The sequence below is a fragment of the Poecilia mexicana genome, unplaced genomic scaffold (assembly GCF_051168715.1).
Source record: "Poecilia mexicana isolate PSO_F unplaced genomic scaffold, ASM5116871v1 scaffold_22, whole genome shotgun sequence".
In the NCBI taxonomy this organism is placed as follows: domain Eukaryota; kingdom Metazoa; phylum Chordata; class Actinopteri; order Cyprinodontiformes; family Poeciliidae; genus Poecilia; species Poecilia mexicana.
Genome location: NW_028263391.1, coordinates 8,468,761 through 8,486,021, shown reverse-complemented (window position 1 = coordinate 8,486,021; position 17,261 = coordinate 8,468,761).

The following is a 17,261-nucleotide window of genomic DNA, read 5'->3' as shown; positions in this document are numbered from 1 at the left end:
AAATAACAGTGATTACTCCCAAACATCGATCTGGGTACGCAGCAGCAGTTTCGAGGCTGTGGCATTTGTGGCAGCATTTCATTTTAATATCGGAGATTACCCGTGCCGATTTACTCGCCTGCAGGTTTTGCGCCACGCAAACATTTTTCACATGAGCACAGAACTGAAGTTTTTAGAGCCGCCGTCCCTGTTTCACTCTACGCCTCTCCGTGCTACCCAAGCAACGGGATCTTCGGCGCAGCCACGCTGCTTTAATCTTCCTCCATCTGCATTTTATCCACGTCTTTGTCTCCACTTTTTCCTAACACGGAGCTCATGTCTTTTGAAATTACTTTCGCTGAGCCATTTTCTCCAGCTTTTTGCCCAAAACCAAAGCTGACACTCAGAACAAATCAGACGCCTCTCGGCGATACACCTGTGGGGTACGGGGGATTGGGGAGCAGGGGGGGAAGCAGATTGGTTTAGATTAGCTGAGGCAACAAAACAATTTTACAAACAAAGCTTTGTGGATGAGTCGGCTTATGCACTGCAGGCCCAATTAGGGATAAACAATGTTCTCCAGGATTAATTTTATCACTGAAAACTTGAAACGTCCTAATCAAAAGGAGCCACTGTTTGTACTGTATTGTGCGATTGTTGCATAATTTGTTCATTTTAGCAGATTTTTTTTAGTATAAAGCACATTCAAAATTGGACTAAATGACAAAAATATTAACTAATAGACCTAGTACTGGTATCAAGATATACTAAAGTTGTTACGGCATGCAGCGGTTGCAGCGGTTTAAAGTCCTTTTAGTGATGACCGTCACTTTGAGATCAGTGCGGTTCCTCTGTGAGCAGAGATGTTAGAGGAAACAGGGAACTGGACTGCCTCAAAGTTTCATATTGGAAAGAAACAGCAGGAGATCGGATGCGTAGATTTCCCAGCTTTGAACTTAACTATTTCACATGACATGATACCGAGCCAAATGTAAAACGTCACTGCAATGAAGAAAATGAAGCGAGAGACCAAACTCAGCCGCCCGTGACATTTGACCCCGTCCCAAATGCCAGGAGCGGTCATGAGAGCATATTCCTTCAAAACCCCAGCACAGGCGAAAAGAATCCATCCACACAGAGCTGTTTCCTTGCCAGGGTTTTATTTCTATTTATTTATTGCTTTTTATGCATTTAAGCAAAGGCTTAAACGTATCAAAGTCTTATTGAGCAATTCTGAAGCACTATTTTTTTTTTGTAGTTTCATCAAATGTGAGCAAAAATTCAGCACTGGACTGAAATTTGATAAATTTTTGAAACGGTATTGCAAAAAAAAAACATGTATAGACTGAAAATGTAAACATTATTTGCTCTGTGATGAATAAATAACATGCATTTTTCTTTTGATTTTTGTGTACCGTTTCACACTGGGTGCTCTCTCTTTTGCGCCTCGACCTTGCTGGATTCTCCTGTCGCTTCCTTTCATCTTCCTATCCTCTTCATTCCTCTGATGTTGCAAATTTTACCTTATTATTTGGATTCCTTCGCTCTCTTTGGCTCCGTCAGTGTACGCTCCAGACAGTCTATTTCAATAATTATTCACTTTTTTCAGTATTTTTGCCTGTCTGTGATTGGGTGCAACACAAACACAAAACATGACAGTGACACTGTGAAATCACGAAAACTCTCACACTGACCCATCTATATAACTGACATGCTTTTTTTATTATTACTTTCTAGGGACTATGATAACTTTTAAACCTAAAATTACATTTAACATCCAACATAACACTCGCAGCTCAAATGAATAGCTGAATAATTCTTTTTAAGGTGTCCCATCGCTTTTTCGACCTGCTCACAAAGCAGCAGCCGTAGCCTTTTATATGCTGTTATAGAGTTATTTATTATTTCTTATTCTGCAGACAGGGTCATGCTTGAGAGAGGTTAACAGATTTATAGGATTTAAATCAGATCAGGAAGGACATCTGACGTTTTTTTTGTTGTTTTTTTTTGTCATCTTATGCCCTTTGCTGGCAAACCGAGTCGGATGCAGGTAAATCAATTCTCTCGCGATAAAAATCAGAAACAGGCACGAAATCAATAGTGTAATATTTGCGGCGACTCCCTTGATTGTGCAGCTTTCACACTCCGCAAAGTGCATTGAGATTTCCTTGAATGCGATTGTGAATTTAAAGGCAAATGATCAAAAAAGAAGTGAATTCTCATATTGATCGGTACTTTGAGACAAACCAGGATTCCTTCCATTATAAAGCACTTTAAATGTCTCTGAATCAAACGTAACAAGTGAACAACTCACTGCTCTGTGGTTCCTTTTAAAACGACAGACAAGAGAAAATCACGTCTGCTGAAACAAAGCAAGCCATCGTAGAGCAATGAAAGGGGAACTAATTAAATAGAAATATGAACACGGTTTTATCAACCGCCCCATCAAATGTAACATCTAATTGTCTCTTGAAATTTAACAGTTGAAGAAAAACTCTGTGCAACTAGAACAGCACCAGATATATCTCCTCATTTTTACACTTCTTGAAAGCGTCCATAATTTCGGGGATATAAAACACATGATACCAAACATTAAGATTTCTGCTCTTAGTTAATTGTTTCCCTTTTTCTTTTAGATATTGTCCCAAATCCAGGCAAGCCAGCAAAAAAAAAAAAAGACAAACAAACATGGAGGCCTAATTTAATCACTTTAAACTGTGCAGACTTTGAGCTAACTTCAGAAATCAATTGTGAGATACAAGTTGCCAGCATATTCTCAGTTTTGTTCTCCTTTTTTTCTTTTTTTTAATCCAGCTCTAGAAAAACCGCATTGGGGGGAAAAAAAATAAATAAATAAATTACTATCCAGGAACAGCTTCAATTTCAGGGTGTCTTTACTGGTGTCGAAACGGAGCCGTCTGCCACTTGTCTCCTCATTCAGCAGGTCGAGACGAAAAGGTAAATGCCTGAGTGCGACGTGGGGGAAAGGAGTGGAAAATTAGCAAAGTAAACTGGAGCCATTTGAAGCCGTGCGACAAGGAGCTACGAGCAAGATTATTACTAAAGAAAAAAGCATTAAAAAGACAAATGAAGAATTAATACTTTTATTGATGAAAACATATTGAGCTGGTTGATCAAGTTCCTGAACGTATAATGTCATCAAATGTACTGCGGTGTGAAAAAGTGGGACACATTTCTGGCCAAAGTCCCTCCAAAGAAGATTTATTGCCAGTTATCAGAAATGCTTAATGGCAGCTGTGGTTGCCGAGGACAACACGGCAAGGTATTACGTTAAGGAAATCATTATTTATTCACATTTGTTTCAATACCATTTTACGCATTTACAAATTAAATCATCATTTGATATTAAAATTATTTTGATGATATAAAACATTAAAATAGGACACAAAAAAACCCAAAACAAAATAGGAGAAATCTTTAAGCGGGCAAACTACTTCACTACGGCATTATAGCTATACTGGCATAGCTGCCCCAAAGTGAACCCCCCCGCCCCACACACACACACATCCCCCCAAAAAAGCACACCAAAACTAAGTGTTATAGGAAGTGACATAGTCACATAGTCACACAGCAAAACCCCACCGACTCTTAAGAGGCTGTGGTTCAATTACAGCAAGGTGCTCGATGTGGTGGACTGCATTTACTGTAAGAACTACAAGTTAAACATGGCCCTGAACAGTGTTTAGGTCACTTGGGCATCGACAGTCAAGATTCAGCCAATATAAGAGAGAAACCTCAGGGTCTCAAGAAAATTGCTCTGAGTCGCTTTATTCCGTTGTCACCTCATTGTTCTACATCACATCCAGGAGTTATTAGTTCATCCTAAGATCAGTGGCAAATGGCCCGGCCAGGAGAGAGTCCGTGAACGCCTGGCCAAAGTCTCGCTATGGATTTTCGTTTGGGATTCCCTCTAGACTTTGGTCCACATGAATGTGCTTTGATCTAAATCGTTCCATTGTGGCCCAGGCTGTATGTTTAGGGCTATTGGACTTTGGGGTCTTTTTGGACTTCACCTCAAAGTAAAAAAAAAAGACTGTTTGGACTTTTGGATAAAGTCTTTTTGGGGTTTTCAGCTGGCTTTTCTTTTGTCCTCAGCCCCCTTTTTCGCTTCACCCTGCTTCCCATCATTTCTGATCCTTTTACTGGTTCTTCCTGGGAAAAAAAAAAAAAAAAAGCTTTCACATAATGCCACCATGCAGATAGTGTGTTTTGGGTGATGTGGAGTGTTGAGTTTTCCACCACACACGGTGCTTTGCATGTTTTGGATCTGTCTAAGAGATGGATGGCCTGTGGGAAAATGTAAAGCAGGATGTTTAGTTGCTCTTTTTTGGGGGGTGAACAGTGGCCTTCTTTGTGCTACCAGCAGTGGCAAGGTTTGTTGAGTGTATGACTGATGCTCATCTTGTCATAATGTACTTCCACCTGAGGTTTGGCTCTCTGCAGCTCCTCTGGAGTTAATATGAGCTTTTTGACTAACACACTCTAGTCTGTCCCTGCAGGTGGATGGTTCTGTGTTTATTGGTTTGCAGCTGTTTTTTTTTGTGTGTTTTTTTAAGTGGATGGATTGATCAGCGCTCTTTGAGATTAAACCTTGTAGTGTTGTTTTATAGCCTAACCCTGCTTTATACGTCTCCACAATTGTGTTGTTTGGATTTTCTGTGTTCCTTCGTCCTCATGATGCCGTTTGTTGACTAATCTTCTCACACAAACCTCTGAGGCCTTTGAAAAACAACTGTGTTCATGCTGGGATTAAGTTACACAGACTGATTATGTAACTTCCGAAGACAGTTGGTTGCGCTGGATTTTTTTTTTTTTCCCTCTCGCAACAGATGAAACGAGGATGAATACAAATACCTGCCACACATCTTATGGTGCGTTCACAGCAAACGCGTTTTGAGCGTTTGGTGCGTCGAGCGCATCCACCGGTCCGCATAGACTTTGAATGTAAACCTGATGCTCAAAACGCGTTTGATGTGAATGCGCCTGTAGACTTCTAAATGTAGAAAACAATTCATGCGCTATGTAGTGTTGACCAATCGCATAAAAGATTTATATAACATTATCAGCATTTCTGTTTGTAATATAACAAACTGAGGATTAAGAGGTGTGGGTATTTTGGTTATGCACCACATTTCTATAGTTTCACTGAGGACTGGACAGTAAATCAATAATATATGTTGCGATAAACATGATCAATAGCAATAGATAATACGTCTGACAGAATAGTCAATAATATCACTGAACTATGATCCAGAAAACAATTAACAATTGTTGATAGACTGATATGAAATGCTTATACTGTGACGCTTTTTCAACCATATCCTCCAGCCCTACTTTCACTAGAGATGCCCGATATTTAAAATAAAAAGAAAAAAAAAAAAATGCAATATTCGATTGTAAACGTTATAACAGAAGGACTTGTGATCAACAAACAACGAAAAATTGTTGATGCGTATTTAATGAAGCGAGAACCGAAAGGGATTACGTCTTTACATCATCCTTCGCCCTGAATCTCAGCTCCCCATTTAATAGCGAATCAAATTCACAATTATGAAGCACTTTCGGTTTGTCGAACACATTAACCCAGATTCGGACTTCAGTCCGATAGTCCATTGTTCCCCCTCCTCTGTCCTGGTCCCTCCTGCTTCCAAATGTCTCCCTCTTCTTTAATTAGCTCCTTTATGCCTGCTCTTGCACTTGAAATCGTTGATTTGTCTCTGTGCATATTCATTTCCTCACTCCCTCGCCCTTCATCTCTCCGTCATCTCTCTTATAAAGATGGATGAGAGAGGGGGTCTCAGGCAGTCTTGGTGGAGAACTCAGTTTATAAGGTGAATCAAGGCAGGTCATTCATTCACTGTAAGCTCATCCATCCTGGGACGCGCACACAAACACACCTTCATGCACACTTCCGTGATGCACCACACGCACTCCCTGGCAAACCGACCGCCCCTGAATGACTTCTGTCTCTCTGGGCGTGTTATTTCTCTCCTGGGAAGTCTGGTCTGGGTGTTACGTATTCAACAAATGGAGCAAAAGAACCCCCTCTCTGTCAGAAATCTGCTCATTCACACATTTTGAGGCTGCAAAAGAAAAAGAAAAAACACAGAGGTAAGCACACTCACTCTTAAAAAAGCAATATCACACATACTCACATACACACTCTGTTCTCAAAGCTTTTGGCATCTCATTACTTGGGTGGTACACCTTCACCGCTGGGGCTTTGTAAATAAATGTGTTCCCCTCTAAAGTCTCTACTCCTCACCTCTGCTCCCGTGGGCTGACTGCTAATGAAATCACACCGCTATGCGTCTGCACTGTTAGCATCACCCCCTCCTGTAAGTAAATAACGCCGCCATCGCCTCGATCCGGCTCCCTGCGAGAGAATACCCAAACAAGGGGAGGAGGAGGGGGGGGGGGCAATCATCGTCGCTGCCGCGGCGCTGTCGAGACGACCCAAAACAGCTCCGTTTACCCCCCCCAACACCACGGCGTTTATTAATCCAAACGCTCGACGCCACCTCCAGCAGGTTAGCAACTCAGCCGGCGTGGAAGATAAAGCCGGGCCGGCTGAAGCGTGGCTGAGTTATGAGCCAGAAAATCGCGATGATGGAAAGCCGGGGCGAGGTGTTGGGAGAGAGGTGCGGCGAGCACGTCACCAGGATGTAGTCTGTTTGCGTTTCCCCAGAGCAGACGAATGAGTCGGAGGAGAAAATACGATTACGGTGGCAATCATAACTCAGATTAGCCGTCCTCTGTACCTCTCTTAACCGTTCGGCTCGCGGATCAGTCACCATTGCATTCGGCAGTCCGGTGGGAGGCACACCAAAAGGACAAATTCTCCACCCAGCAGAGAAAACAGCGCTGTCTATTAGGCATGGACAACAATCGCTCTCTTTAATAAATAACGGCAGCTATTATGATCATAAATAGCGAGCAGGCCAGAGGCTGTTTTGTAGGCATGGGGGGTGTGGAAGGGGGGGAATGATACATGAATCCATTCAGCATATTTCTGCTGTGGGCTTGTAACTCTGCAAAACTGACGGGATCAAAGCGGAGCCTCTGACAAAAGAGGCGCAGATGCGGCGTGCTGAGATGACAGCACTCACCGACGCTGGCTCTGCACTCAGCACTAACGCTGGCTGACTGGAGACCTGACTAACCAGTCCAGAACAGCACATTCCCCCCGTTACTGATGACATCAGGCCCTTTTTGCAGGCCCGAGGAGGCTCATTAAATCTCGGCGAAATATTAATGAAACTAAACATTCTGCTCAGGATTACTTCATTTACTCGCACTGGCATGGAGGCATTTGCATACACTGATATGCGCAATGCATTTTGGTTTGTTCCCACCGGACTGCCGTTTGATTAAAGCGTGGAATCGTACTGTGGGGGGAAAAAAAAAAAAAGAGAGAGAGAGAGAGAAAAAACTTCTTCATGGATATCGCGCGAGGCCCAGAGCTCTTGTCGGATCAGTCTGCATCGCTTTTTGTGTCATAATGTTTGTGTACAACCAGCGTTCGACGGTTTCTCTCTTCCGCAGCAGCCTGAGATGCTTGGGGGGAGAAAAATGCTGATGTGCTCTGTGTCTTGATCACTCAAATTAATTTGAAGCTATGCTGAGAACAATATTCCATCAAATGGACTGTAAATCATTAGCATTTTTACTCAGGCACATAAGTAGAAAGCAGAGTCTCGCCTCACTGTGGCTTACAAAAGTATTCGTACCCCCTAAACATATTTCGTATATTGTCACGTTACAGCCACACCTTTAATTGTATTTTTGTATTTCATGATTAACCAACAGTGGGAAATTAGTTATGTGCATCTGCATGTATTTTTGTGTCACTACCAGCTTTGCACATAATTTAGACCTGGACTTTGGCTAGGCCATATTAGCATATACATACACTTTGATCTGAACAATTTCATTGCTCTGCTTGAATGTTTACAGTCGTTCTGCTGTAAGGTGAACCTACAGCAGGGCGTCTAAAGACTTTTGCAGCCTTTAACAGGTTCGTCTTTTGTATCCACTAACCAGCTTTCCAGTAACTCTGGCCAGCTTCCCTGCAGCTGCTAACAAAAAAGAAAAAGCATTCCCCCAGTGGGATTCTGCCATCATCAAGTCTTGTGGTGGAAATGGTGTGTTCAAGATAATGTACGCTGTTATTTTTTTTTTTTGCCACAGACAGTTAAGCCCTCAACAGTTTTTCCACATCTAGTGACAATCACATTGTCCCTTGCAAAAAAAAAAAAAAAAAACCTAACACACAGTCAGACTGGGATTATTAGCCTATATCCTACCCTACCTAAAACCTGGACATGAGTTTTTAATTTTGCAACTCATCGCAATAGATTCTCAGTTTGAGTTAGATTTGAACTTTGGCTGGACCACCGCGACACACGATTGAGCTTTAACCAGAACGTTTCCCTTGCAACGTAGTCCGGCCTACTTCTGGTGAGCTCAGTAGTGTCGAACTGGCACATCGCACACGTCACGGGCAAACATTAGCGACTGAGGCAATTGTTTCTAAATAGCTGAGGATCCAAATCCTCTGTACGAAGTAAAGTGCAGAAGCTATGCTTCTACAGCTTACCAGGATGGACCACCATTATAGCCTCAAATTCTTTTTAAAGGCTCTAAAAGGTTTTCCTCCTTTTATCTGCCTCTATTCATCATCCAATCAACTTTGATCACCTTATCCATCCATGTTGAGGAAATTCCTCCTTATAGCATGATGCTGCCAGCACCATGTTTCACTGTGGGAGCTGAGTTCAAGGCGACTTGCCTGGTTATCATCTGCCACAATGTCAATGTCAGACAATGTCAACTGGTTTCACTAAATAACACAGTTGTCCCATGACAAGAATCTTGTAGCTGGGGTATGGATGTCTGCAGTTCATTCGGAGTTACAAGCCCATTTCCTTCATGTTTACTACAAGGCACCATTCCCGGAGCAGGCAAATGAAAGATTTTACTTACCCATGTTCAGTCGGCTATGCTCGGTTTAACAAAGATGAACCAAATGAGCAAATCCTATTTTCTTTTCGTCTGCTCTCTCACTCATACCCATTCCCATAAACTCACAGCCTGTAGGAAAAGAGAAGGCATGGCCTGTCAGGACGTTTATGACTCATCTCACAATCACTCAGGTCTGCAACGGTATTTTTATGACTGCCACTGTAAAGCCTCCATTTTCCCAACCAGCCACAACAACAGCAAACTAACAAGATCCTTATGTTTAATGGACTCGATACACTTTTACCTCCAGCCGTCCCCAAATTGTTACCGGCTACAGCACAAGAAGCCTGAGCAACAGGAATCCATTTCCTTCTAATCAAACCTAATTCCAAGTGTGTTTTACACTTTGTGCCTGCCGTTTCATTGCGCTTCCCCAAGGGCCGCAATCTTGTGTTTACTTTTTTTCCCCCCTCTCAGTCGCTCTACTGGAAATTGTGGGCAGAATTGGATTGAGTCGGGGCAAATGGTGTTAAGCCACGATTGGTCAGACTGACGTGGCGCTGTCTCCATCAAGTGTTAGCAGTGAGACAAGACTCAGCCCGGCCTAATAATGTTTACATTACTGTTCATCACTCTCCGAGCTAACACTCTGTTACGCTTAGATAACCGCAGTCATTCCTTGTGTTAAGTGGCTGAATGCTTAGCAGGCCTATTATTTGGGTGGATAAGTGTGCATGTGGCAAACTTGCGCAGGCGCATGGACTTAATGAATTTGCGTGCATAGCAGTTTTTTTTATGTGTGTGTGTGTGTGTGTGTATGTGTGTGTGTTTGCGCATATTTCCGCTTACGCCTCATCTGCATTTGTGTCTAGCCGTGCCAGGCTTCCTTCCCTCCACTAAGTTTAGCTTCCACTCCGTGGCAGCGTGGCTGAGTGAGATTAAAGTCACCCAAATAACTCTCGACGCCAGGAGACAGGAGAAAATTAGGGGAAAATTAAGCAACGCCATTTGCATGCACTTAAAAACGGTCGCATAGCAAGCCGTCTGGTTATCCTTCGCCTGGTCAAAAGAGCGCTGCTCAAATTGCTTCATTAACCATGCAAATACCTGTGACCAGTGTTCATTTTGGACTTTGAGAAAGAAAGCCTGGAGAAATTACACATTCAGCTGTTTCAATTACGCATGAGACGAGGCAAGTCTGTGTGTGTGCAGTTTAAAACCTGGTTCTGCACATTGGGTTGAATGAGGTTGGTTGAGTTGACTTTAGGAGGGGGTTTACGTTCATGCGTTCGCACTGCGTCCAGAAATCTCTTTGACATTCTAAGTACAATCCTCTCAGATCTAATCTCGCTCGTTTCAAACCGGAGGTTTGCTCCCTGCTGAGAAATTTTGAGAGGCAAGCGAAACAAGACCGTTTTCTTTTTGTTTTGTTTCGTTGGGTTCCTCCCCCCCCCCACCCCTCACACACCATTGAGATGCGAACCACCACCTTTTCTGCCGTCTTTCATCAAAACGGATATTAAACCACATTATCAAGTTTTCTTTCATCTCGAACATATTTTCACATCTACATGCCAGCTTTCTCTCCCTTGCCTCACCTCCAAGCTCTCCCTCCCTCTATCCCTCTCCTTGCGCTCAGACAGCTCACCTGATGACAGTGCTCGTGAAATATTAATGCGCTCGGCGAGGTGGTGATGTTTGGAGAGCTGCCCTGGCCGTGGGGTTGTCTTTCTGGAAGGAGCAAAACGCCGAGCAGCCATGCGGAGGGCTCAGGCAAAAAGGTCCGCGCAGCAGCGAGGGCAACTGCGGCCGTGCCCCCTCAGTCTGCCCACCGGGCTCGTCGCTCAATGCAAACGAGTCGAGACAGAAAGTCAAAGCACAAATTAGGCGACAGCGACGTTTCGCGATAAGTCGAAGTGAGGCGAGTTAAAGAGATCCCTTGCCTGAAGGTGTGGATGGATGAAGGCCAAAAGGAGACACCTGGTTGTGTCAGAGAGCTCCGGCTTATGTCTTAGCCCTCTTGTCTCCCCCGGCTACCTAACACATATGCTGTGTTGTCCCACCTCCTTAATAATTCCTACAACCTGATTTCACCGAGCTTTGAAACTGTGAAACTGAAGGTGCAGCTGTGTTTTTTTTTTCTACCCCATTCGCTTTTTTTTTTTTTTTTGGCACTAAAGAAAGCCACAAAAAAAAACCCAAACGAACATCTTCCAAGTGTCGATGCGTTTCGTATGGAGGCCTAAATAAGAAATGAACTGGGTCTCGACTCGAGCTGCTTCCCCCTCCGCCCGCCCTCCTTCGCTAAGTTCTGACTGAATGCGCTCATGTTGGTTTTTCTTACTCCACATTGCCCACAGATCCCAGAGGATTTTCTGCTCAAGTATTCCCACCTCAGTCTGCCTGCTCGGTAAGCTGCGCGTGCCTGCTCGAGTGCCCATGTGCGGCGGTTTGTTTGTGTGGTGCGCGTGTGTTTTTGTTGCATGGATTTCTGCGCAATTTTTTTTGAGCCAGCAAAGCGTGCAGCTGTACACATTTTTATTAAAATTTTGTTTTTGAAGAGATGAAAGTCAAGTTCGCGGTCTGTGGCTTTTTTTTTACTAGTTAGCCAACGTTATTGTTCTGTCAATTAATTGGAAAATATTAGTCATTTTTTTGAGTATCTACAAACGTATTTAGGTGCACATTTTGCCAATTTTAAAGTATTTTCTTTGAATCACTGATGAAACTACAAGAAAATGACAATAAAATGTGAGAATGCTAAAAAAAAAAAAAAAAAGTATATGGGCCTGAAATAAAAAGCATTGGATATTTAAAATATCAGTATTTGGCTATTCGTCAAACTCTTAATTTCATATTTTTACATCAGAGTAATTTTGACACTCCTCAAACATGTTGGCGGAAAATCTTCACCACAGCATGAGGCTGCCACTACCGTGTAATACCAAGAGGATTGTGTGATCATGATGACGTGCGATGTTTGGGAACAGAAAATCTTCAAGTCGTGTTTCAGATTCTCCATCTTCCCCATCATTTCTGAACAACTCCACTGAGCACAGTGAGGAAAACTATCCCCACAGCAGAAAGCTGCCACCACTAAGTTTATTACAGTGCATATTGCATAAAGCGGACAAAATTTAGATTTTTGACCTGATCCTACCTGAGCAGCAGACTTCATATGTTTGCAGTCACCTCTACCTAGCTTGTGGCTTTCTGAGTTTTCTTTTGACAACACCAGGCTTTCTACTAGCAACTTTTTCCAGAAAGGCCAGAACCTCTTCATCTCTAGGCCTCTTTTTGAGAAATATGGTTGAAAATACATGCCCAAAATGAATTGAATGTATCTCAAGAACTACAGAGTTTATTTTAATTGTTTTGGTATCAAAATAAAGGCAAGACTCTAGAGAATATGTTACAGCTCTAAAACCCACCCTGCCTGTTACTGAGGAAAGTGAATTAATATGATACACAGCAGAAATTAAGCAAAATATCTATTTCCGCCAAAAAAAAACCCAGTTCAATATATGAAGATTCCTTTCAAAGCATGTTTACTACATGTTTTGGATGTAGTAAACAACAGTACACAATCTGACCTTTTACTGTGCCAAGTTTCATGGAAAGAAAGTGAATCACATGAGTTTTAGAGAGGTACTACTTGATAAAAATCTAGGCGGACCTTCCAAATTAGCCATTTTGGCACAATTTGTGCCATTTGAACTTTCTCAGTTTTTTTTCTGTAGGTTCTGTTTCAATTATTTATTCTTATAGAATAAATGATTACTTGTCATAGATAAGTAATTACATCTAATAACAATTGTTTTTGGGGGTTCCTTTGAAAAAAAATTTCCTCCTGGAGTCTCTAGTCTGCGCTCTGCGCTCTGCAAGTAAAACCATGCAGTTCTCAATACAGATATGCAAACTTACGCGGGGCGGTTTCTCGGGATCCCATTGGCCAATTTTGATGATTGACACGTCTTTCGAACCGTCAGAGCCAATAGAATCCGAGGGCGTTGACATTAATACGGAAACTAAAGCCATTCACCAATTAGAGGACGGGAAACGCATGTGACGTGCATTGACGGAGTTCGCCTCTACATTTTTATATGGAAGCCCAGGAGGCGGAAGAGGCTCTGGGCAGAGCCGAAAACAGTATGAGATGGACTTAGGGAAAATGGATTATCGAACCAAGTGGAAATATTTAGTCTAATAAGGATTATGACCACGAAACAGCAAAGGTAGGACTGAATTTATGTTTTTCGCTTCGTGAAATTAGCTATTTCTTTTTTTCTTCTTCAGCTGCTGGTTCAGTGAGTTTTGCACGTAGCGTGGTGATTCTGGTATTGTTGGAAACGGCAGAGCTTCGGCTTTATTCTGATTGATAGTTTGTGGGCTTTGGGAATAGTTGCTCTTTCACTGTTGCATTTTTTACCGCGTATGCCTCGTTAGCCTCGTTAGCATCTAATTACGTTTCGTTTTACCAAGCTACTTCGTGTTCAGGCTGGGTGTTGTTGATGTAGAAAATATTGTTTGTATCATTTAGAAGAGCTTTTTCCCGATCTGTGGATATGCAATATGCCTATATTGATAAATGTATAGCATGTTTTTTCAATCGATCTTGTTGCGGCAAGCGCAGAGGACCCAAATTTGGGTCCTCTCGCGACAAACAGGTTAAAATGACCTCAGAGGTGGTACAACTTGAACTCTCTGGGTGTAGCGCACAAACGATTTGATTGGCAGCAGACTGCATTTGTTGTTTGGCCCGACTAAGCCAAGAACAACGTAACTATCACCCTACAATTAGACCTTAGCAACAGGCAAGATGGCGAATGCAAATCTATAACTCCATGGTCGAACCTTGAGGTCCAAACATTTTTATGAATTGTAACAGAAGAGCACATCCAGGATCTACCGGACAGAGCAACCTGCAACGAACAAATATACAGAGATTTCAGAGAAACTCGCCACTCAAGGGAACACACGTAAAATGACGTTATCGGAGTGCTGACCACAGCTTCTGCTTGTTCAGGGCCCCTCCCCACGCTCTCACATCCCCCGCTAAGCTACCTCCCACATTCACGGCCACACAGTGAGAAACACACTGCCAACAGAGACACACACAACTTGGCATTAACCGGCTAGAGTGAGACTTGACAACGGAGAAGGGAATTTAATTTAGGTGGACAACCATATCTTGGCTGTACTGTCAATTTGGACAAACCGAATGATGGTTGAAATGTAAAAAGCTTGCGATTAATGAATTAATACTCACAAGTGGATTTGTCCACTACTGTTCACACATCGGTGTGCTTTTAACTGTATGCTCAGGTGTGTTGATATGTTTGCTTGAACTGCATGTGTTTGGTGAATCATCTGCTGCACATACGGTTTGGTCTAGTCGAAAATCACTAGACCAGCACTGCAAGGAGCAGTATGGATTTCTTTTTTTTCTTCTTCTTCTTCTTCTTTTAGAAGAAGTAAAGGTTCAGTTCAAGGCCTATAATTTGCAGATGCAGGAGATAAGCTATGGATTTTATATTTATATATAATGCTGACACTTCTTTTAGTTGTGCTTATCTTTCATCCTTTTCTAAGTCTCCTTACCCTCATACCTGCACGTGAAGCTTTCCCCTGAGAATAGAAGAAGATAAGACCTCAGAAGCAGAAAAATACACACGCACATACACAATGCAGAGTCTTACAAGCCTCTGTTACATTTTTAACAGCACTTGAAGTCCTTCAAATTAGATCAACTCGGGTTTTGGGTTGACCTACAGAGCAGAATTGGACATGACTAGCAGGATCAAATCTGTCTGTAGGTTTTCTTGCGCACAGAGGTAAAATCCCCTGAAAAATCTTAAGACACGTCTCTGTATTTCAGATAAACCCACCAACAGCCTGCAAACTTCCACCGACTGTACAGTCACCTTTTATCTTGTCTAGACATTGACATAATAATATCTTCTCTCCCTGTATCCCCAGGCAGATGCTTCACAAAAAATAAAATAAAATAAAAATAAATAAATCACCATGAATTTAAATATTGGATATGCAACAGCAACAACGTTGGCCCTGACCGGGAGCCAAAACAGGGGATGTCAAATAAAAAACAAAAAAAGCAAAATGCAAATTCAGGCCTCGGTGGACTTTGAAGATCTGCTGTCTTTTATTCATGCACCAGTTTGCACACGCAACCATACACATGCATTAAATCTGCTGCGTCACGGGAGATAAACGCCGAAGCTTGCCAGCTCGCTTTTAAGACACGCCGGATTAAGCTGGAATGATGACTGTCGGGGATTTCACTGCTCTGCGTACGCCGCCATACTTCCAGAAGCCACGTGTAGGGCTCTGCCATTGTTTGGTTGAAAACGGGCGTCAGTGAGCGGTTTGGGGATTATCGTGATTTGGTATCAATAATAAATGGAACGATTCGTATTATACTGGCTCCATTGTGAACAAGAATTCGTTTGCTGGACTCGCACATGGCAGAGTAAAGCTTTCTGCTCCCTGTAGGTCACTGTTTCCATTTTTTTTGTTTTTTTGATTTTTTGTTTATGTGGATATGTTGGAAAAGAATAAAGCGACGTTCCTTTTAAATCATTTTAATATTTCATCACATTATAGCCACAAACATCATTTAAGTTTAATGTGGCAGACCAAAGCAAAGTACCTTTTATTTGGGAACAAAATTATGCATGGAGTTTTTTGTTCTTGTTGTTGTTCAAGTAAAAATCTGAAAAGTGTGTACTCAGCCCCCGATTCCGCGACGTTGAACGGTTTTCTCCAGGGCTGCTCTGTGCTCTGCTCCATCTACTCTCCCCTCAACTCTGACCATCATCTCTGTTCCTGCCAAAGAAAACCATCATAGCATAATGCTCAGATGACCATTCAGAGTAATTTAGTTTAAAATGTTTAATTTTGACCTCATCTAACCAGATAAATTAATTGCACGTTTGCTGTGTGCCCTAAGTTGCTTGTGTCAAATCGCAAACATCACCTTTCATGATTTTCTCAAAGAATAATGTTCATTTTAATCAGAAGAAGAAGAATTCAAATCTTTTGACTCGTTTTATTCTCTCTTCTGCCCGGATTCCTTGATGTCGTCATTGTATCAGCTGAGCCACAAAGACGAAGACAAACGCCTTCCAAGTATAATCATAAGAACATTTATTAGACAAACAACTAATGAAGCTGACAAAGCTCATAATAAAATCACAAACCAGCATCCAATTCAATATTTACCTTTCTCCACAGACATCCACACACCCAGACAAACTTATGGGGAACCATTTCACCAACGCACCGTTCCCCCGGAGACAGCATCACGGGTAACCCCGGATCTGAAGTTAAGGTTCCGGGTCGTGTACTTTTAAAGGGAGGGCGTGTTTTCCTTCTCTGCTGTATTCTAATTTAGGGGAGTGTCCTTAGCTAGTTCATTTAAATATAGTTGACTGTGTTCCAGTAAAAACCCGTTTTTTAAGATCAAAGAAGTGTTATTTTCTTTTGAGTGGAGACAGATGTTTTTTATGACCCTGTCCCGAGAGGAAGCTCTACTCTGTTGACAGGTCCAGATTGTTTTACACCAGCTGTTAAATCTTATCAAAGTGGTCAAAAGGTTGAACTCGCACACAGAGACGACCCCCTGTGAATGCCTGCTTAGTCCACAGAGAGACTAGCTGTGTTTTAAATTATAGAGAGCTACAAGCTAAATTATTTTAATTCAACTCATTCAGTGGAATATGTTTCAATAGAAATATCCTACATAAGAAATTATGCTGATTAAACCATGGATATAATTTGGAGTGAATTTTCTTATTTAAAACACTATTAATTTGATCTAATATTGAACATATGGTTAAGTTTTTACAACTAGCACATTTAAAATTTATTTTCTTAATAATTATCCCTGGATTTCATTTGGGGCACGCCGACAAAAGAGTACCGACTAGAAATGAGTAGCACATTCATAAATTTATTTATTTTTTTACTATCATTATTATTGCTTAGAAAATTTACAATAAAGTATCATTTTCCTCTACGTTCTGTTGGTCTAAAACATAAAAGCACAATAAAAAAAATAAAAAAATAAAAAAAACTGGTTGCATCATGACACACGGTGAAAAACCTTCACTGTAGTTTAGGTTAAGATAAGCTCTGCAAGGTTTTACTGCACAATCAATTATTAAATAATTGAGATACACTCCACCGAAGGAAATGAGTGTATAAAAAGTGGCTGCAGTTGTAATAGCCAATCTGATCGCGCGCTTTTCGTATCTTTCTCAGGCTCCATTTTGGAG